Source organism: Cryptotermes secundus, unplaced genomic scaffold (assembly GCF_002891405.2).
Source record: "Cryptotermes secundus unplaced genomic scaffold, Csec_1.0 scaffold873, whole genome shotgun sequence".
Taxonomy (NCBI): Eukaryota; Metazoa; Arthropoda; class Insecta; order Blattodea; family Kalotermitidae; genus Cryptotermes; species Cryptotermes secundus.
Window position 1 is genome coordinate 724,415 of NW_019739229.1, and position 20,688 is coordinate 745,102.

Below are 20,688 nucleotides of genomic sequence, written 5' to 3' on the forward strand. Positions count from 1 at the left end.
TCGAGTTCATGCGACACATTGAAATACACCAATGATATTACAACTTCTTATAACCGAGAAAAAGACGACCTCAACATCCAAACCACGAAAACCTGAAAATTTACATTTTTTATGGTTATTTACAAGAATTTTTTAATTTTTATTTACGTTCGTGCAAATCGGTGCCACAGTTTATGCTGTTACACTTAACACGGAGTTTCGGATTGTTCCAGGGTTAGTCTGTGTGGGATTTATGGTGAACAAAATAGTATTGGAATGTGTATTTTTCTGATCGCTTTCGATTTATGCTACCAGTTTCCAGTCCACCAGTGTTCCATAGGCATATTATCGCTGGCTCATTCGAAGCAGCATTATGATCGGACTGCGTTTCAGCCCTTTCCAAACCGAAATAAAATAAAAAGCATCGTATGTGAAGTTTCTGCTATATCATTAAATGATACGCGCAACCAATATTTAAAATAACGCTCCCAGCCGTAGAAATGTTGGACCGATCAGTTTGCTTCCAGCTTTCCACGCAAATGTAAACTTTGTAAGCGTCATGAACTGAAGTTGATCGCTTTCGCTTGAGCGCTCTGTATCGGCAATAGAAACAGTGACGAGTAATCTGGAGCCTTGTTAAGTTGTGACTGTGAGCTTCATGCTTCGTGGGTTTATTTAATGACCCTTTCAGTATGGAGACTACATAGAGTCGAGTGACAAGATAAGAGGAGATCGAAGAATTGGAAAGGATTTGGAAGGAATCGGTCTCGAATTTTCCTGGAGAGACTGAGAACAACCACAAAAATATTGTCACATGTTAAGGGTTATGCGTGATTTATAGACGGGTTCTGGATGGGATAATTGGATATATTGACACCTTAAACACACCACTTGGTACTACAGGCAATCACAACGCTATCTCTGATCTACACACTTCTCAGCTAACCATTACACACGCGCTAGGGTTCTCAGTCTTCACTAGTCGTATCCAGGCAACGGAATTTTAACAGTCTCACTGTCATTTCAAATTATACATGAAGTATTCTTTCCGCAGCCTAACCCTCTCTTGCCGTTATTCTGCAACTGCCTATTCCGAATAATCGACTAACTTGAATTCAAAGCTCATATCTCCTGGCAGACTAGCGTCTCGAAACTCCACTAATTCTTCTAAACTGAACCCTTTTTATAACCACTTTGCACAGACCACACAGAAAACACAGCCTCTCTATTGTTGAGAAGGCGTGTTTAGATTGCCGTTTCATAGCAACGGAAATTACTCGAGCATTGTTTGCATATTCTTTGCCGCAGGAATGTGTTTACCGAGTCGTTGCCTAGCAGTGAACGTCTATTCTGGCTTCACTATCCCAGCTTTGGGGCGTCATGTCGTAATATTATTAAGATAGCCAGTGTCCCAGCTGAAGTTGGAAACGATGACTTCCCAAATGAAAGCCAGAGCGTTACCTCGGTGCTGCACGCACCCCCGTGCACGGATGTACGTCACTGAAGCATACACCGCATTGCGATACAAATAGACTATAATGTTCATTCCACTCTGAAGTGTACTTTGTGCTACTCCGGGAAATGGCGGGTGGGCGAGCACAAGGAAAATGTAGATTCTAAAAGCTGTATGCAGACGAAGGGAAAATCCTTGTGGAATTAAGAGAAATGTACCTTTCAAGAGACAAGAAATGTTATTCGTAATAACTTCTGTAACTTTCGCGGTTTTCTTTTTATCTAGTATCTCCTAAATCAGATCTTCTTACGTACATCGTATTTCAACTCTTATAACAAGGCAAATGTTTAATCCCAGAAGAGATCGTGCATATGCATGCATTGGACTCACAATTCAGCGCACAAACCGGCAGTCTTGGCGATATTACGTAATTTAAAGTTTGTCTGTAGTTATATGACGTCACTTATCTGTCCACAGATTTCCGTGAACATCCTACTGTGCACAAGAGAAAGATGTAAGTTTTAAGACTGTTCATAAATTCAACTTTACTGTTCGGTGTGCTTAATTAAGTATCGCGGATGGGTTTCCGACGGAGTTAAAACTCCTCATATTCTTAAAATCAGTACCAGATGTCGGTGATTGGTTAGCTTCACGTTCCGGCTGCTTTAGACCGGGAGAAACCCCCTCGCTAGGTACTGGAAAGGAGGCTCCACGCATTCTATAGCATCCTGTATCCTGTGGAGAAGTACATATGCTTACCAATGCTTACCAGACTATGATTGTAAAATGTCTGGATATATGACATTGTTTCATAGCTTCTCTTTTGTTTTTCCCGGATAATCTAACGATACACATGCAGACATCGGATTGTTTCTTGTTGTACTAATTAATCGAAACATACAATTAATTTGAATAGAATGAGCCCAAAAATTTAAACGTCACATCCGTACTATTCTCGACGTATAATTTGAATGATCAAGTCAAGGACAATGAGATGGGCAGGGAATGCAGCACGAATAGGAAGAAGATGAATGTACATAGGATACTGGTGGGAGAACCAGAAGGAAAGAGACCACTAGGAAGACCAAGATGTGGGTGGGTGGACAATATTTAAATGGATCTTAGATAGATAGGATGGGATGGTATGTATTGGATTGATCTGGCTCCGGATGGGGACCAGTGGAGGGTTCTTTTGAACACAGTAATGAACTTTCGGGTTCCATAAAATTCTGGGAATTTCTTGAGTGGCTGCAGATTTGGCTTCTCAAGAAGGGCTCAGCTCCAGGACTGAATGAATAAATGAACCAATGAGTGAATGACGATGAATGAATTAATTAAACTAAGTAACCAAAAGAATTTGTAAATCCTTGTTAAATGAACAAATGTCGCAATAGTATACAGCGTTCCGGTTGTCCCTTGTGTGGAACGGTTTGCCCGGTACCTGGACATGTGTGTCTGTGTGCCTCTGCGACGCGTCAATATCAAGTTACGAAATTCCGAACAGTACTAACACCTGTATCTGGCTCTGAAGACCGGTCCCTTCGGGAGCAAGCCTGTGCCATGTTCCCACAACCTCGCAAAGTGCATGGCTCCCAGCATGCAATTTGTTTTTGTTTTTCCTTCGTACTGCATTGTGTGTTTTAATGCGCTGCTGTTAACTGAGTTCCAGTGTGTGGCGCAGGGCTTCATTTGTTTATTCATTACCCAAGCCTTTCTGCTGTTTCCATTTGAATAACAGTGTCCGATAACAGACCCACAAACATCATGCCGTGAAAATTATATTACCAAAAATAATAGAAATAACAATTCGCTTCTGCAACCAGACTTGCCAACTGTTATGCTATGATTGTGTTTGCATCCAGTCCCAGTTTACCGTAGGCAGACTGAAGTAATTTAGTTACTATGTGTCCAACCTGCTACGTTCCAGGAACCAATTTAGGTGGATTTTTTTTTCTTGGCACTACAGCCCCAGTGGGCCTAGGCCTACCTCCATGAACTTCTCCGTTCACTTCGGTTTTTCTAGATCTTACACATTCGGTAGGACTCCTTGGGTGAGTGATCAGCTCATCGCAATGCCTCTACCTGTAGACAGAGACAGACAAACGCACACAAACATCCATGCCCTGAGTGGGATTCGAACCCACGATCCCGGCTTCCGAGCGAGCGAAGACAGTGCATTCCTTAGACCGCTCGGCTACCGTGACCGGCATTTAGGTGGATTACAATGATGTATTTGAAAGTAACTTTCATGTGTGAATCGCATATAAGTATTCTTTTTGTATCAGCAATCCTGTGCTTAAGTAGTTAAGCACTATGCCATGAAGACATATGGGGGAGTGGAGGTGTAGCTCCACCTCTTTTTCTTCGCCAGTAGATATATCACAGTGGCCACGCGGTCTAAAGCATGAACACTCTTCTCTTGCTCGAACACTGGGGTTATGGTTTCGAATCCCGCTCTAGGTATGAATTCTGTTTGTGTTATTCTGTGTATAGGTAGAGGTCTTGCGCCAGGCTGATCCCCCGTGTAAGGACATCTACCGACTCTGTATATATCAAAAAACTGAAAAGCAACCAATGGCCAAAGAAGGGCTGTGCAGCCAGAGATGTCAGAAGGCCTGTAGGAGTGCACTTCGCAAGAGGCCAACACCAACAGAAATAAATTACTCACAACTGAATCCATTATTAATTCTTACGTTGTGTAACGACACTCCTTCAATTGCTTTATCATACTGCGCCTAATTCAATAACAAAATGACGATTGTAGTGATCAGGTGACGATATTCAAAGAGAAAGTCATGGAAATGCGTTATCCCTCCAGTCACATGAAGAGACTGAGTGAAACCCCGAAATATCCCAGTCAGGATTGCCGGTGACCCGACTGAGATTGGAACGGTCACCCCTCGAATAGAGAATTATCATTCTGATAACCTGCTCGGTAAAGGTAAACTTGTCCCTCCCTTTAATTGACTAAGCGCGAAGTCATGAAGTGGTAAGGGGGAGTGGAGGCATTATGTACCCATTGTATGTGAGGCTGAATGAGCCTTGAATTCTGTCTGTACGCTGTATGGAAGAGAAAATCTCTTTCCACAATTGGGAATCAAACCCCGGCGTTCCAGGCCGTAACCCGTCACACTACCTGAGCCATCGAGGCTTCTAACCTGCTCGGTACCGTTCCCGTTCAGGCCTGCGTGAATGTACCCTTGACCCAGTCTTCAACATTTGCTTCACTGAAAGGGCACAATCGCTCCTGTTTATGTGAGGTCTTCCATTTTGGTAATATCGACCCAAGATAGATTGCAATCCAATGCCGCTGAAATGGCTAGCTTACTGTGTGGTACCCTTTCCAGTGACCCCAAGCTTTTATTTACCGTTTCCTAGCACAATCCTCTGAGTCCAGTACCCAGTTTCGTTATTTCTCGAAGTTCTTTTGAATAATATCCTGCTATATACCACTGTTTTAAGGGTCTATACACTTGAGGTTTATAGCCGAAAATTTGCTGACATATTTTATATTTCCCCCGTGCATGTTACATACCCACCAATCTCATCCTGAACATTTAATTATCTTAAAAACATTCGATGAAGAACACAGAGAAATTCCATTGCTGTCCAGCTGTTCTTCCCATAGGTCCAAATATTCTCAAAAATTAATGTGTTCTAGGGTGGGGCGCATCTGTTCGGTATATAATTACCGACGTCACGCCGAAATATTTGTAAGACTCTATCACACTACGCGATGTCACATCTCAGGAGACGGAACTTTCTACTTTTACATCGTGAAAGCCTCAAATCTTGAAATACTCTGTTCAGCGCAACACGTTTCCGCGTCAGATGGCCACAACCCCTGTTCAGAGACAGATATAAAGTTACAGGGTAACTTAGTTTGGTGTCTGATTTCTGTTGTGGAGGGTTACCTTTTCGAACTTCTGTGGGATTTGAAGAATTCCGTCTTTTGGGATGTGGCGCCATGTAGATATTGTGTTAACGGACGTTTCGGACACGACTCTGTTCCTGCTCTGGCCTGCTACCTGCTGGCAAATCTCAACAGACACTTCCCCTCTCTTCTCTGTTGATTTTCCATGTGGTCCCTCTCACTTCCATTCCTGTTCTCATACAGCTGGGTGTTTTCGACTGGCACTCAGTCTGCAGCCACCTGCTCATGCTGGTTCCTCGCTCGTGAATTTCTTATACCCACAAGATGGAAGCGATATGTTCCTCCGAAACGTCAGTAACACAATATCTAGACCGCGTCACATCCAAGAAGAGGCGCTCTTCATAGTCCCCGCCGTGAAAACCTCAAATCTGACATTCTGTGGAATTTCTTTTCTGACTGAAATTTTTCGTGGTATTTCTCACTCACTAAAGCCAAATACAGGAATAGTACCTCAGACTAGTCGACAATAGCGTCTTTCCATATTCTTTCTAATCAATTTTTTCCCATCGCGCTGTTCGGCACTACACAGATGAGCCCTTGACAGAGTCGTTATATACACGTGTACCTCAATCACGATAAAGGGAACAGCAGGCGTGGTCATAGTTTAATCTTCTAGAAAGAACAGGGGAAGAGATGAGATTCAGAAGTGAATGCAATATTGCCTACTCCGAAGGAAGGTAAATCTCGTTTGACGCAGGTTACGGCCAGCCTTTGCGTGTGTTCTGTCAAGGCCGGTCCGCATGTGGACAGTTACTGGGAATGAAAGCTGTGCGCCAGGGCAAAAGAAGTTTGCAGCAAGTCCTCTGGCCTTCCAGTTGGAGGAATGTTGTGTTTGTTGAGGTCGTGGAATCTCTAGAGGGAAGAGAAATTCTTTCTTGTTGCTCTGAATCCGATCCGTAGTTGCGACAGCGCATGCAATAAGGAATGAGGCCGCAGATAGCCAGTAGTCCAATCTTCTTTATCTGTCCGAGAACCGCTGTCAATTCGGCGTCACTCTAGAAAAGTCAAAACTTTTTCTTTTTCATCAGATAGTATCCGAGCTGGACTCTCTTAAAACGATTTAGGTTTTATTTATTGACAATTCACTTCCTTCTGCGTCACGAGTTGCAGGTGTGTTTAATATTTCCACAGTTCCTTTTAATATTTCAGCAATTTTCTTTTTTCAAGCATGTCTTCGTTGTAATGTGTCATTTTTGTTCCGTAGTTCCTCTGATACAATCGTTAATAAAGCGTCTTTCAATGGAAGGAGAAGAAATTCCATCGGTGCGATATACGTACCTGTCTGTTCTGTCTTTCCTCACCGGAATTAGACAAAACTTCGTGTAGAAGACACACAGAAACTACTGAACCTAACACCATGTGAACTTTATAGCTGTTGATTCATTAGAATTCTCAGGTTGCGAGATTCAATTTTACTTTTAAAATCGTCCCTTCTAGGAGACACCAACAATTTAAAGAAGAAATATGCGATATTTGAGGTGCGTGCAATGTTGATAAATATAATTAATACTTTCCTGGAATGTGACGCTATATGGGCTGGTACACAGTTTACCGACGTTTCGTAGAGACGTGCTCTATATCTGCGATGCCTAAGAGTAAATCGAGTAAGGCCCCCCATACACACACAGTTTGGCCTTGATCGACCTTACAGGCAAAACTGTGACAGTTTACCCCCTCCCTTTCCTCCACATACACGCGCAGATAAAGCGGTAGGTTTCATGCCACAATCACGGTCTTCCAGCCTATAATGTTGAGTCACACACGTCACGTGCTACGGTCCTGCAGGCAGAACTGACGGACTGACGGGTTTCCCACATGCCAACAATCCAAACAGTTGGCCGGCCGGCCGGCCGCACCACACACATCAGTTTTGCCTTTCAGTCTTCAACTGTGCAGGCCGAACTGGAGGCCAAAGTGTGTATGGGAGCCCTAAGTAAACTAATACACAGCAGGTACTTTATTGTTTACTGTTTATTTAATTTTAGCCGACCACCCTTATGTCGAAAAAAGGAAAAGGAGCGTCATAAGAACACCTAGCTGTCTATGTGTCTGTTAAACCTACGCAGCGTTGATAGGCAACGGCTTGGTAAACACGTTTCCGCATCAACGAATACACACCCAGTAATAGAAGAACTGTTGGATACGGTGTTTTCTGTGCGGTCCGTATAGTAACAGATATAGTATGCAGTTGCTAGGAAGAGTGTGGAGAAGAGCCATCACCTTCTCATCGCGGTCTGTTTACATCCCAGGGAAAGAGTCCCCGGTTCATATTATTTTGGGGTTTTATGGGCTTCGTATTCGGCCTGGACACTTTAGTGAATAAAAGTCTCTCGCTCGTGCCGGGAATCGAACCTTCATTACCCGGTCATCAAGCTCGTAATATAATCGCTCTTCTGACAGAGGTATGAGAGACAGACCCCGTAAGTGCCCAGTCATGAAGATGGGAGTCGGAAAAACCAAATTAATTGCTGCTTTGAACATAGCAGAGCATGATGTCACAAATGAACGTGAGGCCAGTGGATTTACTTGTCTGACAAGGGAGTAATTAGGCTGCCGGAGACAACATTCGGGCACGGAGCATGTTGACACACAGGGACAGGAGACAGAAGGCAGAGGAGGCATCAGCCACTCAAACAGAGGCTGTTTGCAACGAGTGAAACAGTAAACAGCCACCTGATCTCCTTCCATGAGAAGATACGAAGCACATAAAGTGAAGCATCGAACTCTCGTACTCTTGCATGGAGTCACTGAACAATTCAGAGAGATCTTAACTCATTAAGGGAGATTTTATGCCAAGAACTTTATTACATTATTAATCATATTGTTCTGTAAATATTTTTGTTTCACCGATTGAACAATGACGTCCGTGACCTTTACTCCGCAAGGGATCTATATCGACCCAGCGACCGCCGCTTGTGAGCGAAGTTAGTGCCAACTTTAGAGGATAGAGGGTATTGCGTGGTCAGTGCAACGGATCCCCACCGCCGTTAATCTCTGTTTTCTAGACCGGAGCCGCTATTTCCTTGAAATAGCTCCTCAGTTGTCCTCACGAGGCTGAGTGGAATTTGTTCAAGACCCATTACTCCTCAGAAGATCTGGTAGCCCTGGGAATCTAACCCGGGACCTCTGGATCAGTAGCCAGGAACTCTGACCACTAGACCACAGAGGCGATCGATTGAACAATGAGCTACGTACTTTCATTGGTATACTCTTTTGCTATAGTATTTTCGTAATAAACGAAGGGCGAGAATTCTCGTACAGGTTCTGTAGTGTTTAACTTAATCCCATGGATATATCCAGAGATCCAACAGCGAGTTACGAGTCACGTGGAGGTCCACCCGACAGAGGGCGCACATATCACGTGATATCTTGTGTGGCCTATATACGGAAGGAAATGATAAGGAGAGCAAATAAAACTTCCAGAAGATTTAGTAAACTGAAAGTAGCGGTAGTAACATTACGTTGAAATGAAGAACAAGACTCCGGGAAATGTTTGCTGTTCGTAATCTTCCATCTTCGCCTCTCTTATCTAGAACCGAGAGATTAAACTATAAGAACCTGTACATGTTACTCTTTACTTTACGTAGTTATAAGAGCTTCAGCGCCCACTCAGAGGAAGGGCATGGATTGAGGGTGTTTGAGACGTAGACAGTGAAAAGACTAGCAGTCGAATGGAGAAGATTCCATTATGAAGAGCTTCTTCATCCAGCTGTTTATGATTTCCGCTTGGGATTATTATCAAGATTGAATCAAAGTGATAAAATGTAGCGCGCATGCGAAACATGAAAAAGCCATGCAGCATTGTGACAGAAAAACTTAAAGAAGAGAGACAACTTTGAAGACTTAGCCATAGAAATAAATATAATATTAAAATGCAACTTCGAAATTTGTCGTGTTGAACTGGTAATTGTATTATGTCGGTTCGAGATAGGGGTGGGATATTATGGATACGGCGATAATCTTTGGTGTTTTTAAAAGCAGAGGCTATGATCCGAATCTTAATTCGATGGAGTTTTCTTCTTTGACCAGCCGTGTAAAGACGGAGTGACAAACCAATATAAATTCTTCTGTCTCCATCATCAGGGTTTCATTTGTTGAGTGACGTGATCGCACGTTACATTTATGCTCAGAAATAATCGTGGCCGAATCTAGTGTTATGTCACTGGCTGGGGCAGCTGAGAGAGCCTCCGAAACGGCAAACACTAACCGTATGGGTCAGCCAGGATTGTTTCCGAGCCGAGCCGAGCCGAGCCGAGCCGGTTTTCAATACGTAACGGCCAGGATACGTATTTACAAATTTAGGTTTCACCTGTTTCAAGTTATTTTCACTGATCTTCCCACAGTATTCAGATCAGAAGAATAATTTTCCTTAAAAGATATTTTTAACAATGTTGTCTTCTGGGATATAATGCTGAGCAGTCCTCTGAAAGTCAACCGACTTTATGGAGGAATATGTCGCCTTCATCTTCATTATCACAGAATAAGTCACGCAAGAAACCAGGATGAAGAAGGTAGTAATCAGAGCTTCGACCGTAAGCATGGAGGTGATATATTTCTCCGAAGCCTCAATTGACTTTCAACTAAACACACGGTAAGATATTTCCTTTTATAACCACCGCTATGAGTACCTGTAATGCTAAAAGTAAAAGTAAAGGTATCCCTGTAACAGGCCGTGGAGGCCCATAGGGTTGTGAGACGTCGAGGCTCTCACATTTTCTAGACGATCAGCTCACAGATGGCGGTAAGGTTGTCAGCCTTGCGCGCGGCCGCCCTTTACCCCCAAGAATATTCCTGGTACTCATTTCTGTTAGAGGCTGAGTCGACCCCAGGACCAAAGTGCGGCTGGAAGGATTAGGTAAAATTAAAAAAATCCACCTCATCGGAATTCGATCCCGCGACCTTCCGGCTTGTTGCATAGTGCCTCAACCAGCTAAGCTACCTCGTACCCCATACCTGAAATTGTACAAAGTATCTTTAAATTTGGTAGTTATGGTTTTTTTTATGGCTAGTGGGGTGGGACTAAGTCCCTTGTACTGCGGCCACTTCTGGCCTATTGTACCAGGCCCAGATGATAGGTGAGGGTGATTGTGGAGCAATTGGTGGAATGAAAATTGGCAGGGGAAACCGAAGTACTCGGATAAAACCTGCCCCAGCGCCACTTTGTTCACCACAAATCCCACTTGACCAGACTCGGGATTGATAGTTATATTTGGAACACATCCATATTTTCTCACTTTTGATTCTGTCCAAAAGTTCGGGGTGGTTGACAGATGCCTGGCATCCTCATCCCTCCCTCCGCGTGCTTATGATACAAGCTCCATCTTCACACTGGTGACCTCCCTAAGAGCGTTCATTGCAAGTAGGGACACTTCGTTTTCAGTTAAGGCTTCCGTACGATCTCCGATTAATTACGAACTAATGGAATTTACGTGGTTGGTTAGAAATTCGCTAATTTTGTTGGAAAAGGGAAGCAGGAATTGAACTACTGCTTCCGCTATAGGACGGAACAGTGCGAGAGAAGGAATGTAAACAAAAAGAGGACGTGCGTTTTGGTTCGATACTTAACCTAACTCATCAGTACACGTTGTGAATCCACAGGCTCATCAGTTTTGTTGGAGTAATGAAACATTCAAATGACCCTCGCCAACAGCAGTCAATCAATAATTCAATCGAGTCATGTATTCTGGTCAGCTCGGATACCGATGTCTGTGACGCAGCCTCGCATCTGTAACAGCTACATGTTGTGACCACAATGACTGGAATTTAAAGTATCAGTTGGAAATTACTGTATTCTGGGATGTGGCATCATACACTCTGGTAGGTATTTATCTACTTTTCGGATAAATAATTAACCTCTACCTTCAGGGTGGGGGACACGCAGTAAGGTAGTTGGTTGAGGCACTATGCTACAGGTCGGAAGATCTCGGGATCGAATCCCGTTGAGGTGGGTAGTGTGTTAGAGGCAGCTCAGTTACAGATACCGCACTCTACATGTCATCAAATTACTCTACGCTTGTTAGGCATGCTTTGTGCGTGGTCTCTCAAACAATTTGTGTGCTGTGCCCGAATGTAGACAAGTTAATGGCTGATGGGAACAACATTTCGGTGTAATCGTCATTAGAATAGAGCCCTTTAGGAACAAAGCACCAGACACACAATCCCCCTCAACTGCAGTGATTATACACTGATGTACTTGGTAGCAAGCCATTGTGTTTCATGCAGAACGCTTTGAAATCTTTCGTTCTCCAATAAATGAATTTAAGGGGCGATGCATTTTTGTCGCAATATTGCAAGAAGTTTGTGGTGACGTAAATAAGTAGAAGTGGCTAGGAAACTTACATGACTTACATTCATTCAAATTTAATTCTTCTGTCGCAGTCTGTAACAAAGTTGGAATTGCCTACAAATTTAATTTCAGACACAGATAATGATATCAACAATATTCAAGATAAAACAAACAAAGTCAACGGCCAGATGCGGATGCAACAAAACAAATTCAGCCTGTATTCCAATGAGAACAGACGACTCATATTCATATACGAGATTTTGTGAAGACATGAAATACATACGTGTCAGTGATATGGTTTCTTACTCGTAACAAAGATTGCAATCATGTTTTGCGTAACTTAAATTTCCTCAATACAAATCTCTCTTCCGTAATAACCGACTCGTACATACGCTGCACAATTTAAACATGACTTTCATGGATATTTGCAACAATGCTTCACTTTATGCTTGAGATGGGATGATTTTTCGGAGTACCGTGTGTCGTTGCGCGTAAAAGAGAAAGTTGAATTTGTCCCTGCTCGTAATTAATTAAACATTATGTCGTGATGACAGCCGTGGGGATTCGTTGCGCTGACCACGCGACACCCTCTATCCGATAAAGTTTGAACTAACTTCGCCGACAAGCGGCGGTCGCTCGGTCGGTATAGTTCGCTTGCGGACTACAGACCAAGGAGTTTGTTCTTTGCATGTCGTGATGACACATTGGGGAGTGGATGTGTAGCTCCATCATTCTCATTACTTAGAGTTCTAGGTGCTGAAGGGCTGGTGTAACAGGAACGCTTCTGAAGTACCGCGTTCGAAGCTCACCATGCGTACTGTCTGTCCCGACCGAAATTCCAGTTTCTTTCAATCTCCAGTATATTGAGGAATATTAACCTAAAACATTCGACAAGCGCTAACTTCCAGATGGTTATCTAGCCACCGTTTTGTTCATATTGGCACTTTATCGACGTTGTAGAGGAAGCGTTATTAATAATGTGATATACGATTAATCGATCTGATCGTCCATTGGCTTCACTAAGGTTTAGCGTAGTTTTTCGCAGACCCTCCTACAAAATACAATGGAAATACGACATGTAAGATTTGAGTTTTCTGCGGCGGTGACTCTAAAGAATGCTGTCTTCTGGGATATGGCGCCGTGTAGATATTGTGTTAATCGACGTTTAGGAAGAACGTATCGCCTCCATCTTCAGGGTATAAGAAATCCGCGAGCGAGGAACCAGCGTGAGCAGTGGCTGCAGCCAAACGATATCTACACGGCGCCACATCCCAGAAAACGGCATTCTTCGAAATACGATATGATCTCCTTACGAATTCCTTACCATTCATTATCGTCTTCATAACGAATTTCACGCTAAATATCAGTAGCTGATGTACGCCTACTGATACTCAACATTTTATTGTAGACAGTTGCTGTAGTCGAAACACCGTCATCAGGTAACATTAAAATCAATCGTTTGTGATTGCATCTACCATGAGTTACATGATTTGTGTTCTCGTATAAAGTTTAAAGATAATGCGTTGGAGTACGTTACGACTGCCGCTTTCACGTCTTCCTTACCTTCCATGATCACCTTTCCACCTCAGTTCACTCGATGACCTCCGCAGTTCAGTGCTGTCAGCAACCAGTCAGTTTGCTTCAGTGCTCTCGATCAGCCTAGCGTCTCACGCGAAACTCTGTTAAAAATTATGCGACCGTCAGCACAACATATCGTAATACATAAACCAGTATTACTGTATTAATATTTGTTTATTATGTACAATTGCTCTATGTTTCGATCCAGCTAGATCATCCTCAGGCAATTTTCATGAAATGTATTATTTGAAGAAAGCAGTCTTCTGGGATTTGGCACCGTGTATATGTGGTGTTAACCGACGTTTCGGAGGAACGTATCGCCTCCATCTTCAGGATAGAAGAAAAAATATAAGAAATCTGCAAGCGAAGAGACCGTGAGAACCGGAAGTGTGCTTTTACCNGTTAATGTGGATCCATATTAGTGATCAGTAATATAAATTTCATTACGATTCTTGTGTTTCATTATATCTGAATATTAGTCTTAAATTTAAAACATCTAAACCCAGATAAAATTAAGTTAAAAAAATATGTTTATTTGAGCATGAAATATAGGTCTATGTTGTTGCATCGTAGAGCAGAGGAGTTTTCTTAGAGTTGGCTTTGTTTAAGTCTTTATGCACATATTACGTGGCGGGTTTACTCATGTGAGTGCTATTGTGTATGTTGTATTGTGTCCATCTTGCTATCAGACGGCAATTTTTCCTCCTCTGTGGTTCTGTTTCTAAATATTTGGATAAATGATGTTACAATCCTCAAAATACCTGGGTAAAAGAGTCCAATTTGTCTTTATCTGGTTCATGTTTTCAGTTCACAGGCCACAGACGTCTTATCGCCTCGTTCCACAGTCTCCGTTTTTTATTGAATAGGCCCATTTTACCAGTCCCGATGACTGATTATTCAGGATCAGTCACTGAATGAAAAGTGGCAGGGGAAACCGCAGAACTTGAATGAAACCTGGCCAACTGTCATTTCTTCCACTGCAAATCCGTTACGATATGACCTTAGATCGAACCCGAATCGCCGCGGTACGAAGCCAGCGATTAACCGCTCGACCTACACAACTCTGTATCTGACAAATTAATTAACCAAATCTGAGCTCTGTGTAAGTGGGTCCATAGTTTCTCCGTATGTAACCTCACATGTTTAATGCTGCCTGATCATGTGCCAGGAAGGTATTTTTCACGACGCATGAAAGCCGGAATGGTGGATCCAGAATAGACGTTCATTGCTAGGCAACGACTCGGTAAACGCTTTCTCGCGGCAACTAATACAGAAGCAACAATAGAGGAGTTGTTGAGAACGATCTTTTCTATTCGGTTCGTGCAAAGTTGTTACAAAGAAGAGTTCCGTAATTCCAAATGAGCAGTTAGTAGAGAGTTGAGCTCTGCAAGGGAGGCTGAGAAGATGGAGATATAAGTTCATGTGTGGAATGTTAACCAGCGGGCAACGGCGTGATCACGGAAGCTGAATAATCTTCCTCGTTAGAAGCCGTTGCCAGGAAAAGGCTAGTGGAGGCGGTATTGGACTGAGGACACTAGTTTGTGTGTGTCAGTGATCTGTACAGTGTAGTTCCAAGTGTTGTATGCAAGTGGTCAAAAAGCCCATCCAATCCCTACCCAGTCTATTAAGTCACACACCCCAAATCGTGACAGTAATGTACTCCATACTCACACGGACAAGGGGCTTAACGTTTATAAGTGCCAGTAAATGTCACAGGAATAAGCCACCTGCTCTCGCTGGTTCCTCGCTCATGGGTTTTTCTAACCTGAAGATGGAGGCGATACGTTCCTCCGAAACGTCGGTTCACACAAGATCTACACGGCGCCACGTCCCAGAAGATGGCATTCTGAACTCTTACATTAAGTAAATATGTTGTCGGTAGCGATGTGTGCCTCGGTTTCTGCCGGCTTCGACATGCATGGCATTCCAAGCATGCGGTGTCTCTCTACGTCTTAGGATTTTCCCCTTGACTTGCTATTCCAATTCTTTCGAAGCGGTTTCAATCCGCAGTGTGGACACTGTACCCTGCAGGTATTTGAATTTTGTTTCCTTGAGTTAGGCATTCAGTTCCGAGCAGTGGAGATAGAGGTAACAGGGTTACGTCTCAAGTTTTGTTGTGTAGCGATCTCGGCGCTGTTCATTTTGTGCCAGCTTCGCTTCAGGCTGTAAAGGCGAACAATACGAAGTGGCCCTGCGGTAACGGATGTGACGTTTTGTGATCTTCATTGGCAAGACTTTAAGAAAGGACTGCATAGAGCGTTCCTGAAACTACTCCATTCATATAACTTCTGTGTTAAAGTTATGTGAGCTGAAATAACTTAATTCATAACATCGAGAAGTAAAAACGTAAAGTGGAGGCCCATAGGTTTGTGAGATGTTGAGGCTCCCACATTTTGTAGACAATTTACTCAAAATGGCGGTAAGGTTCTCAGCCTTACGCGCCGACGGCCAAACCATATTGAAAACACCGGTTCTCGTCCAACATTGAAAAGAGGAAATCAAATAATTTCATTATATGACTTCTAAATATGAAGTGACAGGAGGTTGGAGAAAACTGCATAATGAGGAGCTTCATAACTTGTACTCTTCTCCAAGTATAATTAGAATGATCAAGTCAAGGAGGATGTAGCACGAATGGGGTAGAAGAGGAATGCGTATAGGATATTGGTGGGAAAGCCAGAAGGAAAGAGACCACTGGGAAGACCAAGGCGTAGGTGGGTGGATAATATTAAAATGGATCTTAGATAGGATGGGATCGTATGGATTGGATTGATCTGGCTCAGGATACAGACCATCTGAGGTAATGAACCTTTGGGTTCCATAAAATGCTGCGAAATTCTTGAGTGCCTGAAGATTAGGCTGCTCGTCAAGAAGGGTTCAGCTCCATAAGTAAATGAATAAGTAATATGACTTTTAACTTGCCACGCTACCTGTTATGCGGCATTGCAATCGCTAAATAAACAAGAAGTTCTGGGAAGAATGAATAGCCTACGGTCCCTTCACTTCTATCTGAATAACTGATAACTGTAGAAAGAAAACATTAGCGCGTATGCATACAGCTTGTGAGTATGTAGAGTTGGAGTGATTCGTGAAGTACACTTCAGATAACCTCAGGTGGTATTATATGTATGCCAAGTTTCATGACGATCGGTTCGGATTTTCGTGTATATATATATGCATAAACTCATTATATTAATAATTTTTTGATCTCCCGGTGGATTCGGTTGGACAAGCAGTACATGGGAGAGTCCAGATATTTGCGAAGTCTTCTATTTTGTGTGATATAAAGCCGTGGAAACAGACGAAAGTAAAATATAATTTCGGCATTGCCGATGGGTACTCTGCTGTGATTGCTGCCTGCTTCAGGATTCGTTTCTGACCCTGATGTTTGAGGCGATTTGTTCCTCCGAAAAGTCTGTTGAATTTCATCAGAAAGAACGCCGTTGTATAGACTCTTAAATAGAATATAGTGATATATTTCTTACTAATAATTAATAAAAAAATTCTAAGATGGCTTCTGGGAACTGATAAGTGATAAAAAATATACGTATCTGAGAAATGTGACCTTCGCATGACATCTGTTTTCAATTCCACGTACCTACGTGAACATGCCTTGTCAGAGATGAATGTGTTCAGGTAGCAGTATCGCTCTTGCCTCACAGACGACTTCTTTTACTTGTATTCAAGCTGAGCAGTTGGCAGGCGTGCACTAGTGTATCCGATGCAGTGTAAACCTTCTTCATCCAGTTAGTTGAATGTGTTTTTCGTGTGGTTTACGTTAGTGCAGACATCTAAAGACTGTTTTCTATCTTATATTTTCAGGTTAGTAAATCTCTATAGATACTTATTTGTTAGTTGATGAAAACTTTAAAACAAAATTTAGAATTTAAGCTTGAAGTTGCACTTAACCTGTATTACGCATTAAGAAACCCCATTCAACTATATAAGGGTCCGCAGAATTCTGTAACGTTTGAGGATACGTGTTGCATACATAAGTCTCCTAGCCACTGATTCAGAATACAGACAGTTTTGCAGATCTGTAGTATATATACTTCATCTGATGTTACATGTTAATGAGGCCGCGCCATAGCTCAAGCGAATAGTCGCTGGCTTCCCACCGCGGCGGCCCGGGTTAGATCCGGGTCTGGTCAAGTGGGATTTGTGGTGGACAAAATGGCTCTAGTGCAGGTTTTCTCCGAGCACTTCCGTTTCCCTTACCAATCTTCATTCCACCAATTGCTCCACAATCACCCTCACCTATCATCTAGGGCTGGTACAAATCTATGCAGCAATTTTAATTCTCAAAAAACAAAATATTAACATGAATTTCTTTTCTAGCTTATGGGGTGGGACTAAGTCCCTTGTACTGTAGCCACATCTGGCCTATTGTACCAGCCCCAGATGATAGGTGAGGGTGATTGTAATTGGTGGAATAAAGATTATACATATATTTATTGGGAAAGCAATTACAGAATGTTACACTTAAATGCTATGACTTCAGAATGGTTCCAAATTACAGAAATCATAAAAAGTTATTGTAATTAAAATTAGATCTGATGTTTTTTGTGGAAGTGAAGTTTTTTAACTGTGGTCTTTAGATATATGACATACTGTTTTCTGGTAGGTGGCTACCAACTTCCACTTCTACCCTGAAGATGGAGGTAGTGTGCCTCCAAAACACTGGTATTCACCTACTGGATTACATGATGTCATAATTGAGAAGACCTGTCATATATCATGTCTAATGATCCATGGATATGAAGTGAACAAATACATAAATAGACCACAGTCTGAGCACATAATTCATTCTATTTTTAATGAATCAGGCAACTTTTACAGCAAGCCAGTAGTTTGGGACTAGAAGTGTAACAACAAAACTGCTGGATGCACCACACTCAGTTTCAAGTTTCACGTTCCTTATTTGTTGAAGCTGAAAGCATATAGATGTTTTTGTAGCACAAATGCGAACAGCCATGCTGAAGTTATTGAGAAGTCTCAAGGGAAGGAGGGCAAATTGGCAATAATCCAACAGCAGATGTTTATGGTAACAGAAGAGGGTCACTTGAGAAATGGATTAAAATTTAATGTGTATGACCACTGTTTAATGTGGTCTCAGATATACTACAAGAGTGTCCTTCAGAAATTTAACAAATTATAAAATCTTAAAAGAAAAGCAAACTTCCAAAATATTCAGGGTCTTTTCAATTGTAACACTATGTGGTGTTGTAGGTGAATACCAAAATTCTTTACGAAAATAATACCTCCATCTTCAGGGATCAAGTAGCACCAAAATATTTGCATCCACCCACAAAATCATAAGGTGCCACATCCCAGAAAACCACAGTCTTAACTCACTTCCATGAATACCTCAAATGGCTCTTGTGAACAGGGTAATAAACCTTTGGGTTCCATAAAATGCTGGGAAATTCTTGAGTAGCTGCACAACTGGCAGTTTATCAGGAAGGGTTCAGCTCCTTGAGTGAGTAGGTATCATATTAATACTTATATTTATCATTCCAATTTATTTTACGAAGTACTGGATTCACTTGTAGGTCTGCTCCATTTAAATTACACTTTTTGTTTATAATTCTTTATCATGTCTGTGCCTAACTTTATCATAGAATAGAAGCATATTAGCATCCAGTATATCATTCCACCCTTATGTCTCACTTCATGCAGACTCTAATCGTGATCGTGTCTTACGAGCCCCACGCGTGCCGATCTGTTGCTCAACATCTGTTGCATGGGTGTCGTGTCGCTGTACAATACAATAGCGCTGCTGGCTGAGGACCTCTGCAGAACAAATTGATTCGAATATTTCTCTGACCGTCTGCCTGCGGTCATGTGATTTATGACGTGTTACAATGGTATCAGGTTCGAGCCATCGGGTCACACGTGTTTCCCATGGGACGGCTGCACAGTGCTATTACTAAGGATAGCCTGCCACGGGGAAACATATTGTCTGCAGTAACTTTAGAGGGGATATGGCGACTTAGGCTAAACGACTCTATGTGAAACAAAGGGTAGAGGCGAGTAAACATTTTATGAGATTATGTAGTAAATGTTATTAATTGGTCGTCTGTAATGTGACATTTTGCAAGGCAGAAATGTTCCCCAATATTCTGCTGGATTTTCCTTCTGTCTTACCTTATTTACAGTTAATGTAACGACGTCATTATTTAAGACTAGCCTAAAAATTAGGATGATGGGTGAATAACGAATTTCGAAATGATTTTAAGGGAAGCAATAGGGACCTAATTTAAGATATTATCCCGAGATATTCATGAAGGGACGAATGGAAACAAAACATCTGTAATAATCGACGTCGTGACGCCCCTCGAATCAAGGAAGGAGCATTTCCCCTTCAGTCACACTTCCCCTCCCTGGTCCTCTGAAGTGTGCTGCTCTGCGCATGAGAAATTGAAGAGAATATCCTGCCTGTGGGCTCTATTAGCCGACACAAAGTACGTCACATCTTTCCTTATACATGTAGGAGACACGCTGTAGCGCAGTTGGTTGAGTCACTATGCTACAAACCGGAAGGTCGCTGGTTCGATTCCGGATGAGATAATTGCAGTTTTCAAATGACCTAATCCTTCCAGCCGCACTGTGGCTCAAGGCTGTATTCAGGCTCTAACAGAAATGAGTACCATAAGTTTCCCTGTGGGTAAAGGGAAGCCGACACATAAAGCTGATATCCTCATAGCCGGTTGTCTAGAAAAAGTGGGAGCCTCGACGTCTCACCACCCTATGGGCCTCCACGGTCTGTTACAGGGATAGCTTTGTTTTTATATATTGTAATGAGTCTGGTGTCGGGATCTGTGATCCGGCTTCTAGATTACAGAGTAAAGAAGTTGAGGTCATGGTTTTCTTTTTTGTCGAGTACAGAACTCAAATAATGGAAAAGTATATGGTAAGACTTGAAGAAAGTAAGAGAAAATTTAGTGGGAAGGGTTGCAACTGTAAGCATTGTTGTTATTTATTCTATGTGTACTTGTTGATGATTTATTTTCCTAAATGGGTGGAAGGAATTTAATGCCCTAAAAATAGTTATGAGCTGTCTCTTTTAGGACAATGACCTCTGATTGACGAACATTAAAAAAGTAAGTTTCGTTAGCATACAATAAAGTAAAGTTGCCCTGTGCTTAATTAAGTACTATTGCATGAAGACATGAGGGAGAGTGGAGGTATAGCTCCAGATTTCTTGACATCGGTATCAGGTGTAGTTTGTGAGCTTCACGCTCCTGCCGCTTTACCTCCCGGCGAAAATACTCCCAGTACCTATTCAATAGGAGGCTCGGTGGGCCACAGAGATTGTCTGGACGCTGTGGAGGCGAGGAAATGCTGCACTGCCTGGAATATAGAAATTAACAATTGCATTTTAGTGTCTGTCTGCCGATGTATGTGCTATTAATCATTACCTTTATTATAATTGAATGGTTATCCTTAAAATATATG

At 42.3% G+C, this 20,688-nt stretch overlaps 1 protein-coding gene across 6 annotated transcripts in view; it reads left to right on the plus strand.

The window, feature by feature from the left end:
- The window catches only part of LOC111871803 (peroxidasin), a 735,056-nt gene that overhangs the window by 309,409 nt on the left and 404,959 nt on the right, over window positions 1-20,688 (plus strand). The window contains exon 1 of one of the 6 annotated variants that reach the window (XM_033754416.1): window positions 16,952-17,052. The exons of the other annotated variants lie outside the window; for them this stretch is intronic. The gene's annotated coding sequence lies outside the window, so the exon portion shown is untranslated. Of the gene's footprint in view, window positions 1-16,951; window positions 17,053-20,688 lie in introns of those variants that run through there. 6 annotated transcript variants of the gene reach the window in all.